The sequence below is a fragment of the Mytilus edulis genome, chromosome 11 (assembly GCF_963676685.1).
Source record: "Mytilus edulis chromosome 11, xbMytEdul2.2, whole genome shotgun sequence".
Classification (NCBI taxonomy): domain Eukaryota; kingdom Metazoa; phylum Mollusca; class Bivalvia; order Mytilida; family Mytilidae; genus Mytilus; species Mytilus edulis.
Window position 1 is genome coordinate 33921630 of NC_092354.1, and position 17233 is coordinate 33938862.

Below are 17233 nucleotides of genomic sequence, written 5' to 3' on the forward strand. Positions count from 1 at the left end.
ATAATACATTTGTCTTGATCAAACGACCGATTTAAGGTAACATCAAATACAACTATCAATACATATACTAAATTTGTCTTGAACAAATGACCGATTTTAGGTAACATCAAATGTCAATACATCTTAGAAAACATCTTGATCATATGACCGATTAAAGGTAATATCAAATACAATTATCAATACATATAATAAATTTGTCTTGATCAAACGACCGATTTAAGGTAACATCAAATTTAACTCTCAATACATATAATAAATTTGTCTTGATCAAATGATCGATTTTAGGTGACATCAAATGTCAATACATCTGAAATTATCTAGATCAAATGACCGATTTAAGATGACATCAAATACAATTATCAAAAAAATTATAAAATTTACAGTAAAATGCATGAAAATGATCAATATACCAAAAACAGGTTTTTATGTTACCTTAAATCGGTCATATGATCTAGATGTTTTCTAAGATGTATTGACGATTATATTTAAAGTCAACTTGAACCAACGAAACCTTCATTATAAAATTGTAATATTTTTCAGTAATTGTATAATAATTGTACCGTTAACATTTTTTTGGTTTATTGATCATTTTCATGCAATTTACTGTCAATTTGACATTTTTTCCATAATTGTATTTGATATAACCTTCATCGGTCAATTGATCAAGGTAATTTTATAATATGTATTAACATTTGATGTTACCTAAAATCGGTCATTTGATCAAGACAAATTTATTAAATGTATTGACAATTGTATGTGATGTTACCTTAAATCGGTCATTTGATCAAGACAAATTTTTATATATATTGATAATTGTATTTGATGTTAATTTAAACCGGTCATATGATCAAGATTTTTTCTAAGATGTATTGACGATTATATTTGAAGTCAACTTGAACCAATGAAACTTTTCTTCATTATAGAATTGTAATATTTTTTTGTAATTGTTGAATAATTATACATAATGTAACAGTAAACCTTTTTTTTTGGTATATTGATCATTTTCATGCATTTTACTGTAAATTTGACATTTTCTTCATAATTGTATTTAATGTAACCTTCATCGGTCAATTGATCAAGACAATTTAATAATATGAATTGACCTTTGATGTTACCTAAAATTGGTCATTTGATCAAGACAAATTAATTATATTTATTAATAATTGTATTTGATGTTACCTTAAATCGGTGATTTGATCAAGACAAATTTATTATTTGTATTGATAATTGTATTTGATGTTACCTTAAATCGGTCATATGATAAAGATGTTTTCTATGATAAATTGACAATTGTATTTGAAGTCAACTTGACCCAACGAAACCTTTATTATAAAATTGAAATATTTTTCAGTAATTGTATAATAATTGTACATAATGTAACACTAAATCTTTTTTTGGTATATTGATAATTTTCATGCATTTTACTGTAAATTTGACATTTTCTTCATAATTGTATTTAATGTAACCTTCATCGGTCAATTGATCAAGACAATTTAATAATATGAATTGACCTTTGATGTTACCTAAAATTGGTCATTTGATCAAGACAAATTAATTATATTTATTAATAATTGTATTTGATGTTACCTTAAATCGGTCATTTGATCAAGACAAATTTATTATATATATTGATAATTGTATTTGATGTTAACTTAAATCGGTCATATGATCAAGATTTTTTCTAAGATGTATTGACGATTATATTTGAAGTCAACTTGAACCAACGAAACTTTCCGCCATTATAGAATTGTAATATTTTTCAGTAATTGTATAATAATTGTACTTAATGTAACAGTAAACCTGTTTTTGGTATATTGATCATTTTCATGCATTTTACTGTAAATTTGACATTTTTTTCATAATTGTATTTGATGTAACCTTCATCGGTCAATTGATCAAGATAATTTTATAATATGTATTGATATTTGATGTTACCTAAAATCGGTCATTTGATTAAGACAAATTTATTATATGTATTGATAATTGTATTTGATGTTACCTTAAATCGGTCATTTGATCAAGACAAATTTATTATATGTATTGATAATTGTATTTCATGTTACCTTAAATTGGTCATTTGAAAAAGATGTTTTCTAAGATATATTGACAATTGTATTCGAAGTCAACTTGAACCAACAAAACTTTTTTAATCAAATTGTAATATTTTTCAGTAATTGTATAATAATCATACATTATGTACATGTAACAGCAAACCTGTTTTTGGTATATTGGTCATTTTCATGCATTTTACTGTAAATTTGACATTTATTTGATAAATGTATTTTATAATATCTTAAATCGGTCATTTGATCAAGACAAATTTATTATATGTATTGATGATTGTATTCGATGTTACCTTTAATCGGTCAAAAAATCAAGATGTTTTGTAAGATGTATTGACAATTGTATTTGAAGTCAACTTGAACAACGAAACCTTTATTATGAAAATGTAATATTTTTCAGTAATTGTATAATTAATATACATAATGTAACAGCAAACCTGTTTTTGGTATACTGATCATTTTCATGCATTTTACTGTAAATTTGACATTTTTTTTGATAACTGTATACATGTATGATGTTAACTTTAATCGGTCAATTGATCAAGACACATTTATTATATATATTGATAATTGTATTTGATGTAACCTTAAATCGGTCATATGATATAGATGTTTTCTAAGATGTATTGACGATTATATTTAAAGTCAACTTAAACCAATGAAACCTTCATTATAAAATTGTAATATTTTTCAGTAATTGTATAATAATTGTACATAATGTTACAGTAAACCTTTTTTTGGTATATTGATCATTTTCATGCATTTTACTGTAAATTTGACATTTTTTTTATGATTGTATTTGATGTAACCTTCATCGGTCAATTGATCAAGATAATTTTATTATATGTATTGACATTTGATATTACCTAAAATCGGTCATTTGATCAAGACAAATTTATTATATGTATTGATAATTGTATTTGATGTTACCTTTAATCGGTCATATGATCAAGATAATTTCGAAGATGTATTGACAATTGTATTTGAAGTCAACTTGAACCAACGAAACCTTTATTATGAAAATGTAATATTTTTCAGTAATTGTATAATTATTGTACATAATGTAACAGCAAACCTATTTTTGGTATACCGATCATTTTCATGCATTTTACTGTAAATTTGACATTTTTTTTGATAATTGTATACATGTATGATGTTAACTTAAATCGGTCGATTGATCAAGACACATTTATTTTATGTATTGATAATTGTATTTGATGTTACCTTAAATCGGTCATATGATCTAGATGTTTTCTAAGATGTATTGACGATTATATTTAAAGTCAACTTGAACCAACGAAACCTTCATTATAAAATTGTAATATTTTTCAGTAATTGTATAATAATTGTACATAATGTAACAGTTAACCTTTTTTTTTGGTATATTGATCATTTTCATGCATTTTACTGTGAATTTGACATTTTTTCCATAATTGTATTTGATGTAACCTTCATCGGTCAATTGATCAAGGTAATTTTATTATATGTATTGACATTTGATGTTACCTTAAATCGGTCATTTGATCAAGACAAATTTTTTAAATGTATTGATAATTGTATTTGATGTTACCTTAAATCGGTCATTTGATCAAGACAAATTTATTATATATATTGATAATTGTATTTGATGTTATCTAAATCGGTCATATGATCAAGATTTTTTCTAAGATGTATTGACGATTATATTTGAAGTCAACTTGAACCAACGAAACCTTCCTTCATTATAGAATTGTAATATTTTTCAGTAATTGTATGATAATTGTACATAATGTAACAGAAAACCTTTTTTTGGTATATTGATCATTTTCCTGCATTTTACTGTAAATTTGACATTTTCTTCATAATTGTATTTGATGTAACCTTCATCGGTCAATTGATCAAGAGATTTTTATAATATGTAATGACATTTGATGTTACCTAAAATCGGTCATTTGATCAAGACAACTTTATTATATGTATTGATAATTGTATTTGATGTTACAGATGGGTGCAGTCCTAACCTGTACAGCAAGTTAACTTGCTAACCAGTCATTTGGACTGGTCAAAGTTAACCTGTGACCGAACTTAGGACTGCTCTGACCAGTCCTAGGACCAAAATCTAGTTAACTTGAAAAGCGGACTTGGTCCTAGGACTGTTTTTATGTCTGCCAAAAAGTTAACTAGGAAACAGGTCTGCTATTGATATAAGTTAACTTCGAACCAGTCCTGTCAAAAGTTAACTTCGGAACCAGTCTTGCCACAAAGTTATCATAAGTTAACTTTTGCTTTGACAAATCCGATCAAAACCAGACCTGTTCCCAAGTTAACTTTTGACTGGTCTGCTCAACACTAAGTTAACTTGTTACCAGGACCGCTCTATACGATTTCTTAAAAATATTTTTAATATCTTTGTTTCGTAGTGTAAACATCGAAAATAAAGTAAAATTAATACTTCCCTTTTATAAACAGTATTAAATACAAAATGAATTATTTGAAAATTAAGTACGCATAAAACTTGCTTGTAACACAAATTTATCTGTGATCTGGCTATCTATCAATTATAAAAACGATCATGGTTACAATGATAACGGCCATTAAATATATATATTCCATTACCTATCAAATTCAACCAAATTTGCACTATATTATGTATTATCCATATCTTTGGAAAGAAGTATATTTGATGTTAGTTGTATACGTCCTTGTTAGTAATACATCCTTGAACTATGCAGTCACAATCTGCAATGGTTTAATTCATTTACAGACATGACTACAAATTTTTGTTCGCAAAAATTTCGGGTGCCAGCATGTCATCCTTTTATTCAAAACATTGATACGTAACAAAATTTCAGTAGTTTTGATACCTCATGCTGACTCTTACAACAAAATTATTTGACCACATCAACCAAAACTGACCATATGTGCACTTTAATTTGTAAATCTATATACCTGCATAGTAAATCAGCCATATTTGTTATGTCAAGATTCAAGGTATGATACAATAGACAGCAATATTCCAATATAATAAGAACAAATTTTTGTTCGCATAAATTAAGGGTGTCAGCATGTCCTCTTTTTACCCAAAATACTGATACGTAATAAAATTTCAGTAGTTTTGATACCTTATGCTGACTTGTACAACAAAATTATTAGACCGCATTGACCAAAACTGACCATATGTGCACTTAAATATGTAAATCTTTATACCTGCATAGTAAATCAGCCATATTTTTTATGTCAGGATTCAATGTATGATACAATGGATAGCAATATTGCAATATAATAAGAACAAATTTTTGTTCGCATAAATTTAGGGTGCCAGCATGTCCTCTTTCTACTCAAAATACTGATACGTAACAAAATTTCAGTAGTTTTGATACCTCATGCTGACTTGTACATCTAAATTGTTAGACCGCATTGACCAAAACTGACCATATGTGCACTTTAATTTGTCAATCTATATACCCGCAAAGTAAATAAGCCATATTTTTTAATGTCAGGATTCAATGTAAAATACATTGGACAGCAATATTCCAATATAATAAGAACAAATTTTTGTTCGCATAAATTTAGGGTGCTAGCATGTCCTCTGTTTACCAAAAATACTGATACGTAACAAAATTTCAGTAATTTTGATACCTCAAGCTGACTTGTACAACAAAATTATTTGACCGCATTGACCAAAACTGACCATATCTGCACTTTAATTTATCAATCTATATCCCTGCAAAGTAAATAAGCCATATTTTTTATGTCAGGATTCAATGTAAAATACAATGGACAGCAATATTGCAATATAATAAGAACAAGTTTTTGTTTGCATAAATTTAGGGTGCCAGCATGTCCTCTTTTTACTCAAAATACTGATATTTAACAAAATCTCAGTAGTTTTCATATCTCAAGCTGACTTGTACAACAAAATTATTTGACCGCATTGACCAAAACTGACCATATTTGAACTTTAAATTGTAAATCTATATACCCGCATAGTTAATCAGCCATATTTTTAATGTTGGGATTCAATGTATAATTATAATTGACAGCAATATTGCAATACAATAACAACAAAGTTTTGTTCGCATAAATTTAGGATACCAGCATGTCCTCCTTTTATTCAAAATATTAATACGTACCAAAATCTCAGCAGTTTTCATACCTCAAGCTGACTTGTACAACAAAATTATTTGACCGCGTTGACCAAAACTGACCATATGTGCACTTTAATTTGTAAATCTTTATAGCCGCATAGTAAATCAGCCATATTTTGTATGTCAGGATTCAATGTATGATACAATGGATAGCGATGTTGCAATATAATAAGAACACATTTTTGTTTGCATAAATTTAAGGTGCCAGCATGTCCTCTTTTTACTCAAAATATTAATACGTACTAAAATTTCAGTAGTTTTGATACCTCATGCTGAATTGTATAACAAAATTATCAGACCGCATTGACCAAAACTGACCATATGTGCACTTTAATCTGTAAATCTATATACCATTGTATACCTGCATAGTAAATCAGCCATATTTTTTATGTCAGGATTCAATGTATGATACAGTGGATAGCAATATTTTTTGTTCGCATAAATTCAGGGTGCCAGCATGTCCTCTTTTTACTCAAAATACTGATACGTAACAAAATTTCAGTAGTTGTGATACCTCATGCTGACTTGAACATCAAAATTATTAGACCGCATTGACCAAAACTGACCATATGTGCACTTTAATTTGTCAATCTATATACCCGCAAAGTAAATAAGCCATATTTTTTTATGTCAGGATTCAATGTAAAATACAATGGACAGCAATATTCCAATATAATAAGAACAAATTTTTGTTCGCATAAATTTAGGGTGCTAGCATGTCCTCTTTTTACCCAAAATACTGATACGTAACAAAATTTCAGTAATTTTGATACCTCAAGCTGACTTGTACAACAAAATTATTAGACCGCATTGACCAAAAACTGACCATATGTGAACTTTTAATTAAATTGTTAATATATATACTCGCATAGTTAATCAGCCATATTTTTAATGTTGGGATTCAATGTATATTTATAATTGACAGCAATATTGCAATATAATAACAAAGTTTTGTTCGCATAGTATACCAGTATGTCCTCCTTTTATTCAAAATATTGATACGTAACAAAATTTTAGTAGTTTTGATACCTCATGCTGACTTTACAACAAAATTATTTGACCGCATTGACCAAGACTGACCATATGTGAACTTATATACCTTTATAGTTTATCAGCAATGTTTTTAATATAAGGAGTTTTTAGTAGGACCATAAATGTACATGTAATCAATAATATTGGGAAACTATATAAATTCAAAAAAAAATTCGCATAAAATGAGAGTGTCAGCCTTTCATCTCTTTATTCAAAATAACAGTCCCTACATATAGTAGTTCATGATGGTGTGTAAAACAAAACTAATATGCCGCATCATCAAAGTACCAACACTGACATGTCTGAATACAACTTATAGCTAATCCCGGCTGACCCAGCCGATTGATCTTTTGACGCATACGACAATCACGTTTCCATTGTGGCTTCAGGTATTTTGTTTAATAACATTCAAATTTTACGGGAACCTGTGTGATATCCAGCAATCGCGGACAAATAGCGATATTAAGGTGTATTCATTTGTAAATACTACCCTTGTTACAATGATAAAAAAAGGTTCTCTTCTGGAATAGTAGACTGTTTATCTATTATGTCGGTTGATTGATTTTGCTTATAGTAAACCCTCAAGTGGCAACTATTTCATTATTAAAAGTGCGCATTGAGTATAATTCTGGGACGTCCCATATCTCAATTAATCGGCAAAGACAAATCTCTTGACCAATCTGACGCATTTGACGAGATTGTTGATAGTTTTACCACACCGTGTGCTTACGGATACTGTACAATTTCTGTTAGAATATTCTGCGGAAAATAGAAAAGTTAATCCAATGCAAACAAGTTGAATAACAACGAAATATACATGCATGTACAAATTTATGCATAAAGTAAAATTAAGGAAGGGACAGGTAATAAACGGGGAACGAAGCAACGTCAACAATGTTGTTGATATCCCGTGAATATTGCTCCGAAGCGTTGGACAACCTTTCTATCCGCCTTCTAATAAAAAAAAAAAAAAACACTCTATGTGATTGTATAGGAATTTATTTTTTTTTATTTAAAAATAAATGTATATCAAATAAAAAAAAAAGAGAATTTGTATAATATCTAGTAAAGTCTAGCGAGTAAATAATAAATGATATCTGTGGAAAAACAATGCGAATTTTGTTTACGTATTTTAATTAAAGTTCAAGTCTGATATGAAAACTCTTATAACGATATACTGTCATAAGCAGACCTGTCCACAGGTCTGGTCAATAGCAGACTTGTCCACAGGTCTGGTCAAAAGCAGACCTGTCCTCAGGTCTGGTCAGAAGCAGACCTGTCCACATGTCTGGTCTGAGGCAGACCTGTCATCAGGACTGGTCAAAAGCAGACTTGTCCACAGGTCTGGTCTGGGGCAGACCTGTCCTCAGGACTGGTAAAAACAGACTTGTCCATAGGTCTGGTCTGGAGCAGACCTGTTGATAGTTCTGCAGCAGTCCTAAAAAAGCAGACCGTAGGTCTGGTCCACCAACGACCAAGTTAACTTGCTTGACTGCTTAAAAATTCTCAAGTTAACTTAGAAAGCAGTAAACAAGTTAACTCTAAGTTAACTTTTGTCAAGGTTAAGACCGCACCCATCTGTACCTTAAATCGGTCATTTAAAAAAGATGTTTTCTAAGATATATTGACAATTATATTCGAAGTCAACTTGAACCAACAAAACTTTTTTAATCAAATTGTAATATTTTTCAGTAATTGTATAATAATCATACATTATGTAACAGAAAACCTGTTTTTGGTATATTGGTTATTTTCATGCATTTTACTGTAAATTTGACATTTATTTGATAAATGTATTTTATAATATCTTAAATCGGTCATTTGATCAAGACAAATTTATTATATGTATTGATTATTGTATTTGATGTTACCTTAAATCGGTCATATGATCTAGATGTTTTCTAAGATGTATTGAAGATTATATTTAAAGTCAACTTGAACCAACGAAACCTTCATTATAAAATTGTAATATTTTTCAGTAATTGTATAATAATTGTACATAATATAACAGCAAACCTGTTTTTGGTATATTGATCATTTTCATTCATTTTACTGATATATTTTTATAAAACTGTGGTTGGTTCATGTTTTCTTCTTGATCAAATGACCGATTTAAGGTAACATCAAAACAATTATCAAAAAATTGACAAATTTACAGTAAAATATGAAAAACATATCAATAAGGTAACATCCAAATGAATATCCAAAATGTGGTTAAATTGAAGAAAAAATCTTGAAATGTTTTGATAAAGCTGTAGTTAGTTCAAGTTTTGTTCTTGATCAAATGACCGATTTAAGGTAACATCAAAAAAATTATCAAAAAATTGACAAATTTACAGCAAAATATGAAAAAATATCAATAACGTAACATCCGAATGAATATCCAAAAAGTGGTTAAATTGAATAAAAAATCTTGAAATGTTTTGATAAAGCTGTGGTTGGTTCAAACTTACTTCTTGAACAAATGACCGATTTAAGGTAACAAAAAAAAATGTCAAAAATTTCACAAATTTACAGTAAAATATGAAAAAAATATCAATAACGTAACAACCGAATTAATATCCAAAAAGTGGTAAATTGAATAAAAAATCTTGAAATGTTTTGATAAAGCTGTGGTTGGTTCAAGTTTTTTTCTAGATCAAATGACCGATTTAAGGTAACATAAAAAAGTTTACATCAAATACAATTATAAAAAAAAATGTCAAATTTACAGTATTAAATCGGTCATTTTATCACAGCTTTATTAAAACATTTAAATGTTTTTTAATTGAATTTGCTCTTTTTTGTATATTAATTTGGTTGTTACCTTATTGATATTTTTTTCATATTTTACTGTAAATTTGTCAAATTTTTTACATTTTTTTTTGTAACCTTAAATCGGTCATTTGTTCAAGAAGTAAGTTTGAACCAGCCACAGCTTTATCAAAACATTTCAAGATTTTTTATTCAATTTAACCACTTTTTGGATATTCATTCGGATAAAACGTTATTGATATTTTTTTCATATTTTACTGTAAATCTGTCAATTTTTTTGATTATTTTTTTATGTTTCCTTAAATCGGTCATTTGTTCAAGAATTGAAACTTGAATTAACCACAGCTTTATCAAAACGTTTCAAGATTTTTTCTTCAATTTAACCACTTTTTGGATGTTACCTTATTGATATTTTTTTCATATTTTACTGTAAATTTGTCAATTTTTTGATAATTATTTTGATGTTACCTTAAATCGGTCATTTGATCAAGAAGAAAACTTGAGCCAACCACAGCTTTATCAAAAAATATCAACATTTTTCATTCAATTTAACCTCTTTTTGGATATTCGTTCGGATGTTACCTTATTGATATTTTTTCATATTTTACTGTAAATGTGTCCATTTTTTGATAACTTTTTTGATGTTACCTTAAATCGGTCATTTGATCAAGAAGAAAACATGAACCAACCACAGTTTTATAAAAAAATATCAACATTTTTCATTCAATGTAACCACTTTTTGGATATAAATTCGGATGTTACCTTATTGATATTTTTTTTAATATTTTACTGTAAATTTGTCAATTTTTTTGATTATTTTTTTATGTTACCTTAAATCGGTCATTTGATCTAGAAAAAAACTTGAACCAACCACAGCTTTATCAAAACATTTCAAGATTTTTTATTCAATTTACCACTTTTTGGATATTAATTCGGCTGTTACCTTATTGATATTTTTTCATATTTTACTGTAAATTTGTCAATTTTTTGACATTTTTTTTTTACCTTAAATCGGTCATTTGTTCAAGAAGTAAATTTGAATCAACTACAGCTTTATTAAAACATTTGAAGATTTTTTTATTCAATTTACCACTTTTTGTATATTAATTTGGTTGTTACCTTATTGATATTTTTTTTTATATTTTACTGTAAATTTGTCAATTTTCTTGATTATTTTTTTATGTTTCCCTAAATCGGTCATTTGTTCAAGAATTGAAACTTGAATTAACCACAGCTTTATCAAAACATTTCAAGATTTTTTCTTCAATTTAACCACTTTTTGGATGTTACCTTATTGATATTCTTTTCATATTTTACTGTAAATTTGTCAATTTTTTGATAAATATTTTGATGTTACCTTAAATCGGTCATTTGATCAAGAAGAAAACTTGAACCAACCACAGCTTTATCAAAAAATATCAACATTTTTCATTCAATGTTACCTCTTTTTGGATATTCGTTCGGATGTTACCTTACTGATATTTTTTCATATTTTACTGTAAATGTGTCCATTTTTTGATAACTTTTTTGATCTTACCTTAAATCGGTCATTTGATCAAGAAGAAAACATGAACCAACCACAATTTTATAAAAAAATATCAACATTTTTCATTCAATGTAACCACTTTTTGGATATTAATTCGGATGTTACCTTATTGATATTTTTTTTTATTTTACTGTAAATTTGTCAATTTTTTTTATTATCTTTTTATGTTACCTTAAATCGGTCATTTGATCTAGAAAAAAAACTTGAACCAACCACAGCTTTATCAAAACATTTCAAGATTTTTTATTCAATTAACCACTTTTTGGATGTTAATTCGGTTGTTACCTTATTGATATTTTTTTCATATTTTACTGTAAATTTGTCAATTTTTTGACATTTTTTTTTGTTACCTTAAATCGGTCATTTGTTCAAGAAGTAAATTTGAATCAACCACAGCTTTATTAAAACATTTAAATGTTTTTTAATTCAATTTACCCTTTTTTGTATATTAATTTGGTTGTTACCTTATTGATATTTTTTTCATATTTTACTGTAAATTTGTCAAATTTTTTACATATTTTTTTGTAACCTTAAATCGGTCATTTGTTCAAGAAGTAAGTTTGAACCAGCCACAGCTTTATCAAAACATTTCAAGATTTTTTATTCAATTTAACCACTTTTTGAATATTCATTCGGATGTTACGTTATTGATATTTTTTTCATATTTTACTGTTAATTTGTCAATTTTTATTATTATTTTTTTATGTTTCCTTAAATCGGTCATTTGTTCAAGAATTGAAACTTGAATTAACCACAGCTTTATCAAAACATTTCAAGATCTTTTCTTCAATTTAACCACTTTTTGGATATTCATTTGGATGTTACCTTATTGATATTCTTTTCATATTTTACTGTAAATTTGTCAATTTTTTGATAATTATTTTGATGTTACCTTAAATCGGTCATTTGATCAAGAAGAAAACTTGAACGAACCACAGCTTTATCAGAAAATATCAACATTTTTCATTCAATTTAACCTCTTTTTGGATATTCGTTCGGATGTTACCTTATTGATATTTTTTCATATTTTACTGTAAATGTGTCCATTTTTTGATAACTTTTTTGATGTAACCTTAAATCGGTCATTTGATCAAGAAGAAAACATAAACCAACCACAGTTTTATAAAAATATATCAACATTTTTCATTCAATGTAACCACTTTTTGGATATTAATTCGGATGTTACCTTATTGATATTTTTTTTTTTATATTTTACTGTAAATTTGTCAATTTTTTTTATTATTTTTTTATGTTACCTTAAATCGGTCATTTGATCTAGAAAAAAACTTGAACCAACCACAGTTTTATCAAAACATTTCAAGATTTTTTATTCAATTTACCACTTTTTGGATATTAATTCGGCTGTTACCTTATTGATATTTTTTCATATTTTACTGTAAATTTGTCAATTTTTTGACATTTTTTTTTGTTACCTTAAATCGGTCATTTGTTCAAGAAGTAAATTTGAATCAACCACAGCTTTATTAAAACATTTCAAGATTTTTTTATTCAATTTACCACTTTTTGTATATTAATTTGGTTGTTACCTTATTGATATTTTTTTTTTTAATTTTACCGTAAATTTGTCAATTTTTTTGATTATTTTTTTATGTTACCTTAAATCGGTCATTTGATCTAGAAAAAAACTTGAACCAACCACAGCTTTATCAAAACATTTCAAGATTTTTTATTCAATTTACCACTTTTTGGATATTAATTCCGTTGTTACGTTATTCATATTTTTTTCATATTTTACTGTAAATTTGTGAAATTTTTGACATTTTTTTTTTTTTACCTTAAATCGGTCATTTGTTCAAGAAGTAAGTTTGAACCAACCACAGCTTTATCAAAACATTTCAAGATTTTTTATTCAATTCAACCACTTTTTGGATATTCATTCGGATGTTACGTTATTGATATTTTTTTATATTTTGCTGTAAATTTGTCAATTTTTTGATAATTTTTTTGATGTTACCTTAAATCGGTCATTTGATCAAGAACAAAACTTGAACTAACTACAGCTTTATCAAAACATTTCAAGATTTCTTCTTCAATTTAACCACTTTTTGGATATTCATTTGGATGTTACCTTATTGACATGTTTTTCATATTTTACTGTAAATTTGTCAATTTTTTGATAATTTTTTTGATGTTACCTTAAATCGGTCATTTGATCAAGAAGAAAACTTGAACCAAGCACAGCTTTATAAAAAAATATCAACATTTTTCATTCAATGTAACCTTTTTTTGGATATTCGTTCGGATGTTACCTTATTGATATTTTTTCATATTTTACTGTGAATGTGTCCATTTTTTGATAACTTTTTTGATGTTACCTTAAATCGGTCATTTGATCAAGAAGAAAACATGAACCAACCACAGTTTTATAAAAATATATCAACATTTTTCATTCAATGTAACCACTTTTTGGATATTAATTCGGATGTTACCTTATTGATATTTTTTTTTTATATTTTACTGTAAATTTGTCAATTTTTTTGATTATTTTTTTATGTTACCTTAAATCGGTCATTTGATCTAGAAAAAAACTTGAACCAACCACAGCTTTATCAAAACATTTCAAGATTTTTTATTCAATTTACCACTTTTTGGATATTAATTCGGCTGTTACCTTATTGATATTTTTTCATATTTTACTGAAAATTTGTCAATTTTTTGACATTTTTTTTTGTTACCTTAAATCGGTCATTTGTTCAAGAAGTAAATTTGAATCAACCACAGCTTTATTAAAACATTTCAAGATTTTTGTGATTCAATTGACCACTTTTTGTATATTAATTTGGTTGTTACCTTATTGATATTTTTTTTTGAATTTTACTGTAAATTTGTCAATTTTTTGGATTATTTTTTTATGTGACCTTAAATCGGTCATTTGATCTAGAAAAAAACTTGAACCAACCACAGCTTTATCAAAACATTTCAAGATTTTTTATTCAATTTACCACTTTTTGGATATTAATTCCGTTGTTACGTTATTCATATTTTTTTCATATTTTACTGTAAATTTGTGAAATTTTTGACATTTTTTTTTGTTACCTTAAATCGGTCATTTGTTCAAGAAGTAAGTTTGAACCAACCACAGCTTTATCAAAACATTTCAAGATTTTTTATTCAATTTACCACTTTTTGGATATTAATTCGGCTGTTACCTTATTGATATTTTTTCATATTTTACTGAAAATTTGTCAATTTTTTGACATTTTTTTTTGTTACCTTAAATCGGTCATTTGTTCAAGAAGTAAATTTGAATCAACCACAGCTTTATTAAAACATTTCAAGATTTTTTGATTCAATTTACCACTTTTTGTATATTAATTTGGTTGTTACCTTATTGATATTTTTTTTTGAATTTTACTGTAAATTTGTCAATTTTTTTGATTATTTTTTTATGTTACCTTAAATCGGTCATTTGATCTAGAAAAAAACTTGAACCAACCACAGCTTTATCAAAACATTTCAAGATTTTTTATTCAATTTACCACTTTTTGGATATTAATTCGGTTGTTACGTTATTGATATTTTTTTCATATTTTACTGTAAATTTGTGGAATTTTTAATTTTTTTTTTGTTACCTTAAATCGGTCATTTGTTCAAGAAGTAAGTTTGAACCAACCACAGCTTTATCAAAACATTTCAAGATTTTTTATTCAATTTAACCACTTTTTGGATATTCATTCGGATGTTACGTTATTGATATTTTTTTCATATTTTACTGTAAATTTGTCAATTTTTTTGATTATTTTTTTATGTTACCTTAAATCGGTCATTTGATCTAGAAAAAAACTTGAACCAACCACAGCTTTATCAAAACATTTCAAGATTTTTTATTCAATTTACCACTTTTTGGATATTAATTCGGTTGTTACGTTATTGATATTTTTTTCATATTTTACTGTAAATTTGTGGAATTTTTAATTTTTTTTTTGTTACCTTAAATCGGTCATTTGTTCAAGAAGTAAGTTTGAACCAACCACAGCTTTATCAAAACATTTCAAGATTTTTTCTTCAATTTAACCACTTTTTGGATATTCATTTGGATGTTACCTTATTGATATGTTTTTCATATTTTACTGTAAATTTGTCAATTTTTTTATAATTTTTTTGATGTTACCTTAAATAGGTCATTTGATCAAGAAGAAAACTTGAACCAAGCACAGCTTTATAAAAAAATATCAACATTTTTCATTCAATGTAACCTTTTTTTGGATATTCATTCGGATGTTACCTAATTGATATTTTTTTCATATTTTACTGTAAATTTGTCAATTTTTTGATAATTTTTTTTATGTTACCGTCATTTGATCAAGAACAAAACTTGAACTAACCACAGCTTTATCAAAACATTTCAAGATTTTTTCTTCAATTTAACCACTTTTTGGATATTCATTTGGATGTTACCTTATTGATATGTTTTTCATATTTTACTGTAAATTTGTCAATTTTTTTATAATTTTTTTGATGTTACCTTAAATCGGTCATTTGATCAAGAAGAAAACTTGAACCAAGCACAGCTTTATAAAAAAATATCAACATTTTTCATTCAATGTAACCTTTTTTTGGATATTCATTCGGATGTTACCTAATTGATATTTTTTTCATATTTTACTGTAAATTTGTCAATTTTTTGATAATTTTTTTGATGTTACCTTAAATCTGTCATTTGTTCAAAAAGAAAATTTGAACCAACCACAGCTTTATTAAAACATTTCAAGATTTTTTATTCAATTAAACCACTTTTTGCATATTCATTCGTATGTTACCTTATTGATATTTTTTTCATATTTTACTGTAAATTTGTCAATTCTTTGAATTTTTTTTGATGTTACCTTAAATCGGTCATTTGTTCAAGAAGAAAACTTGAACCAACCACAGCTTTATTAAAACATTTCAAGATTTTTTATTCAATTTAACCACTTTTTGGATATTCCTTCGGAAGTTACCTTATTCATATTTTTTTCATATTTTACTGTAAATTTGACAATTTTTTGATAATTTTTTTGATGTTACCTTAAATCGGTCATTTGATCAAGAAGAAAACATGAACCAACCACAGTTTTATAAAAAAATATCAACATTTTTCATTCAATGTAACCACTTTTTGGATATTAATTCGGATGTTACCTTATTGATATTTTTCTTTATATTTTACTGTAAATTTGTCAATTTTTTTGATTATTTCTTTATGTTACCTTAAATCGGTCATTTGATCAAGAATTGAAACTTGAATTAACCACAGCTTTATCAAAACATTTCAAGATTTTTTCTTCAATTTAACCACTTTTTGGATGTTACCTTATTGATATTCTTTTCATATTTTACTGTAAATTTGTCAATTTTTTTATAATTATTTTGATGTTACCTTAAATCGGTCATTTGATCAAGAAGAAAACTTGAACCAACCACAGCTTTATCAAAAAATATCAACATTTTTCATTCAATGTTACCTCTTTTTGGATATTCGTTCGGATGTTACCTTATTGATATTTTTTCATATTTTACTGTAAATTTGTCAATTTTTTGATAGATTTTTTGAGGTTACCTTGAATCTGTCATTTGTTCAAGAAGAAAACTTGAACCAACCACAGCTTTATTAAAACATTTCAAGATTTTTTATTCAATTTAACAACTTTTTGGATATTCATTCGAAAGTTACCTTATTGATAATTTTCATATTTTACTGTAAATTTGTT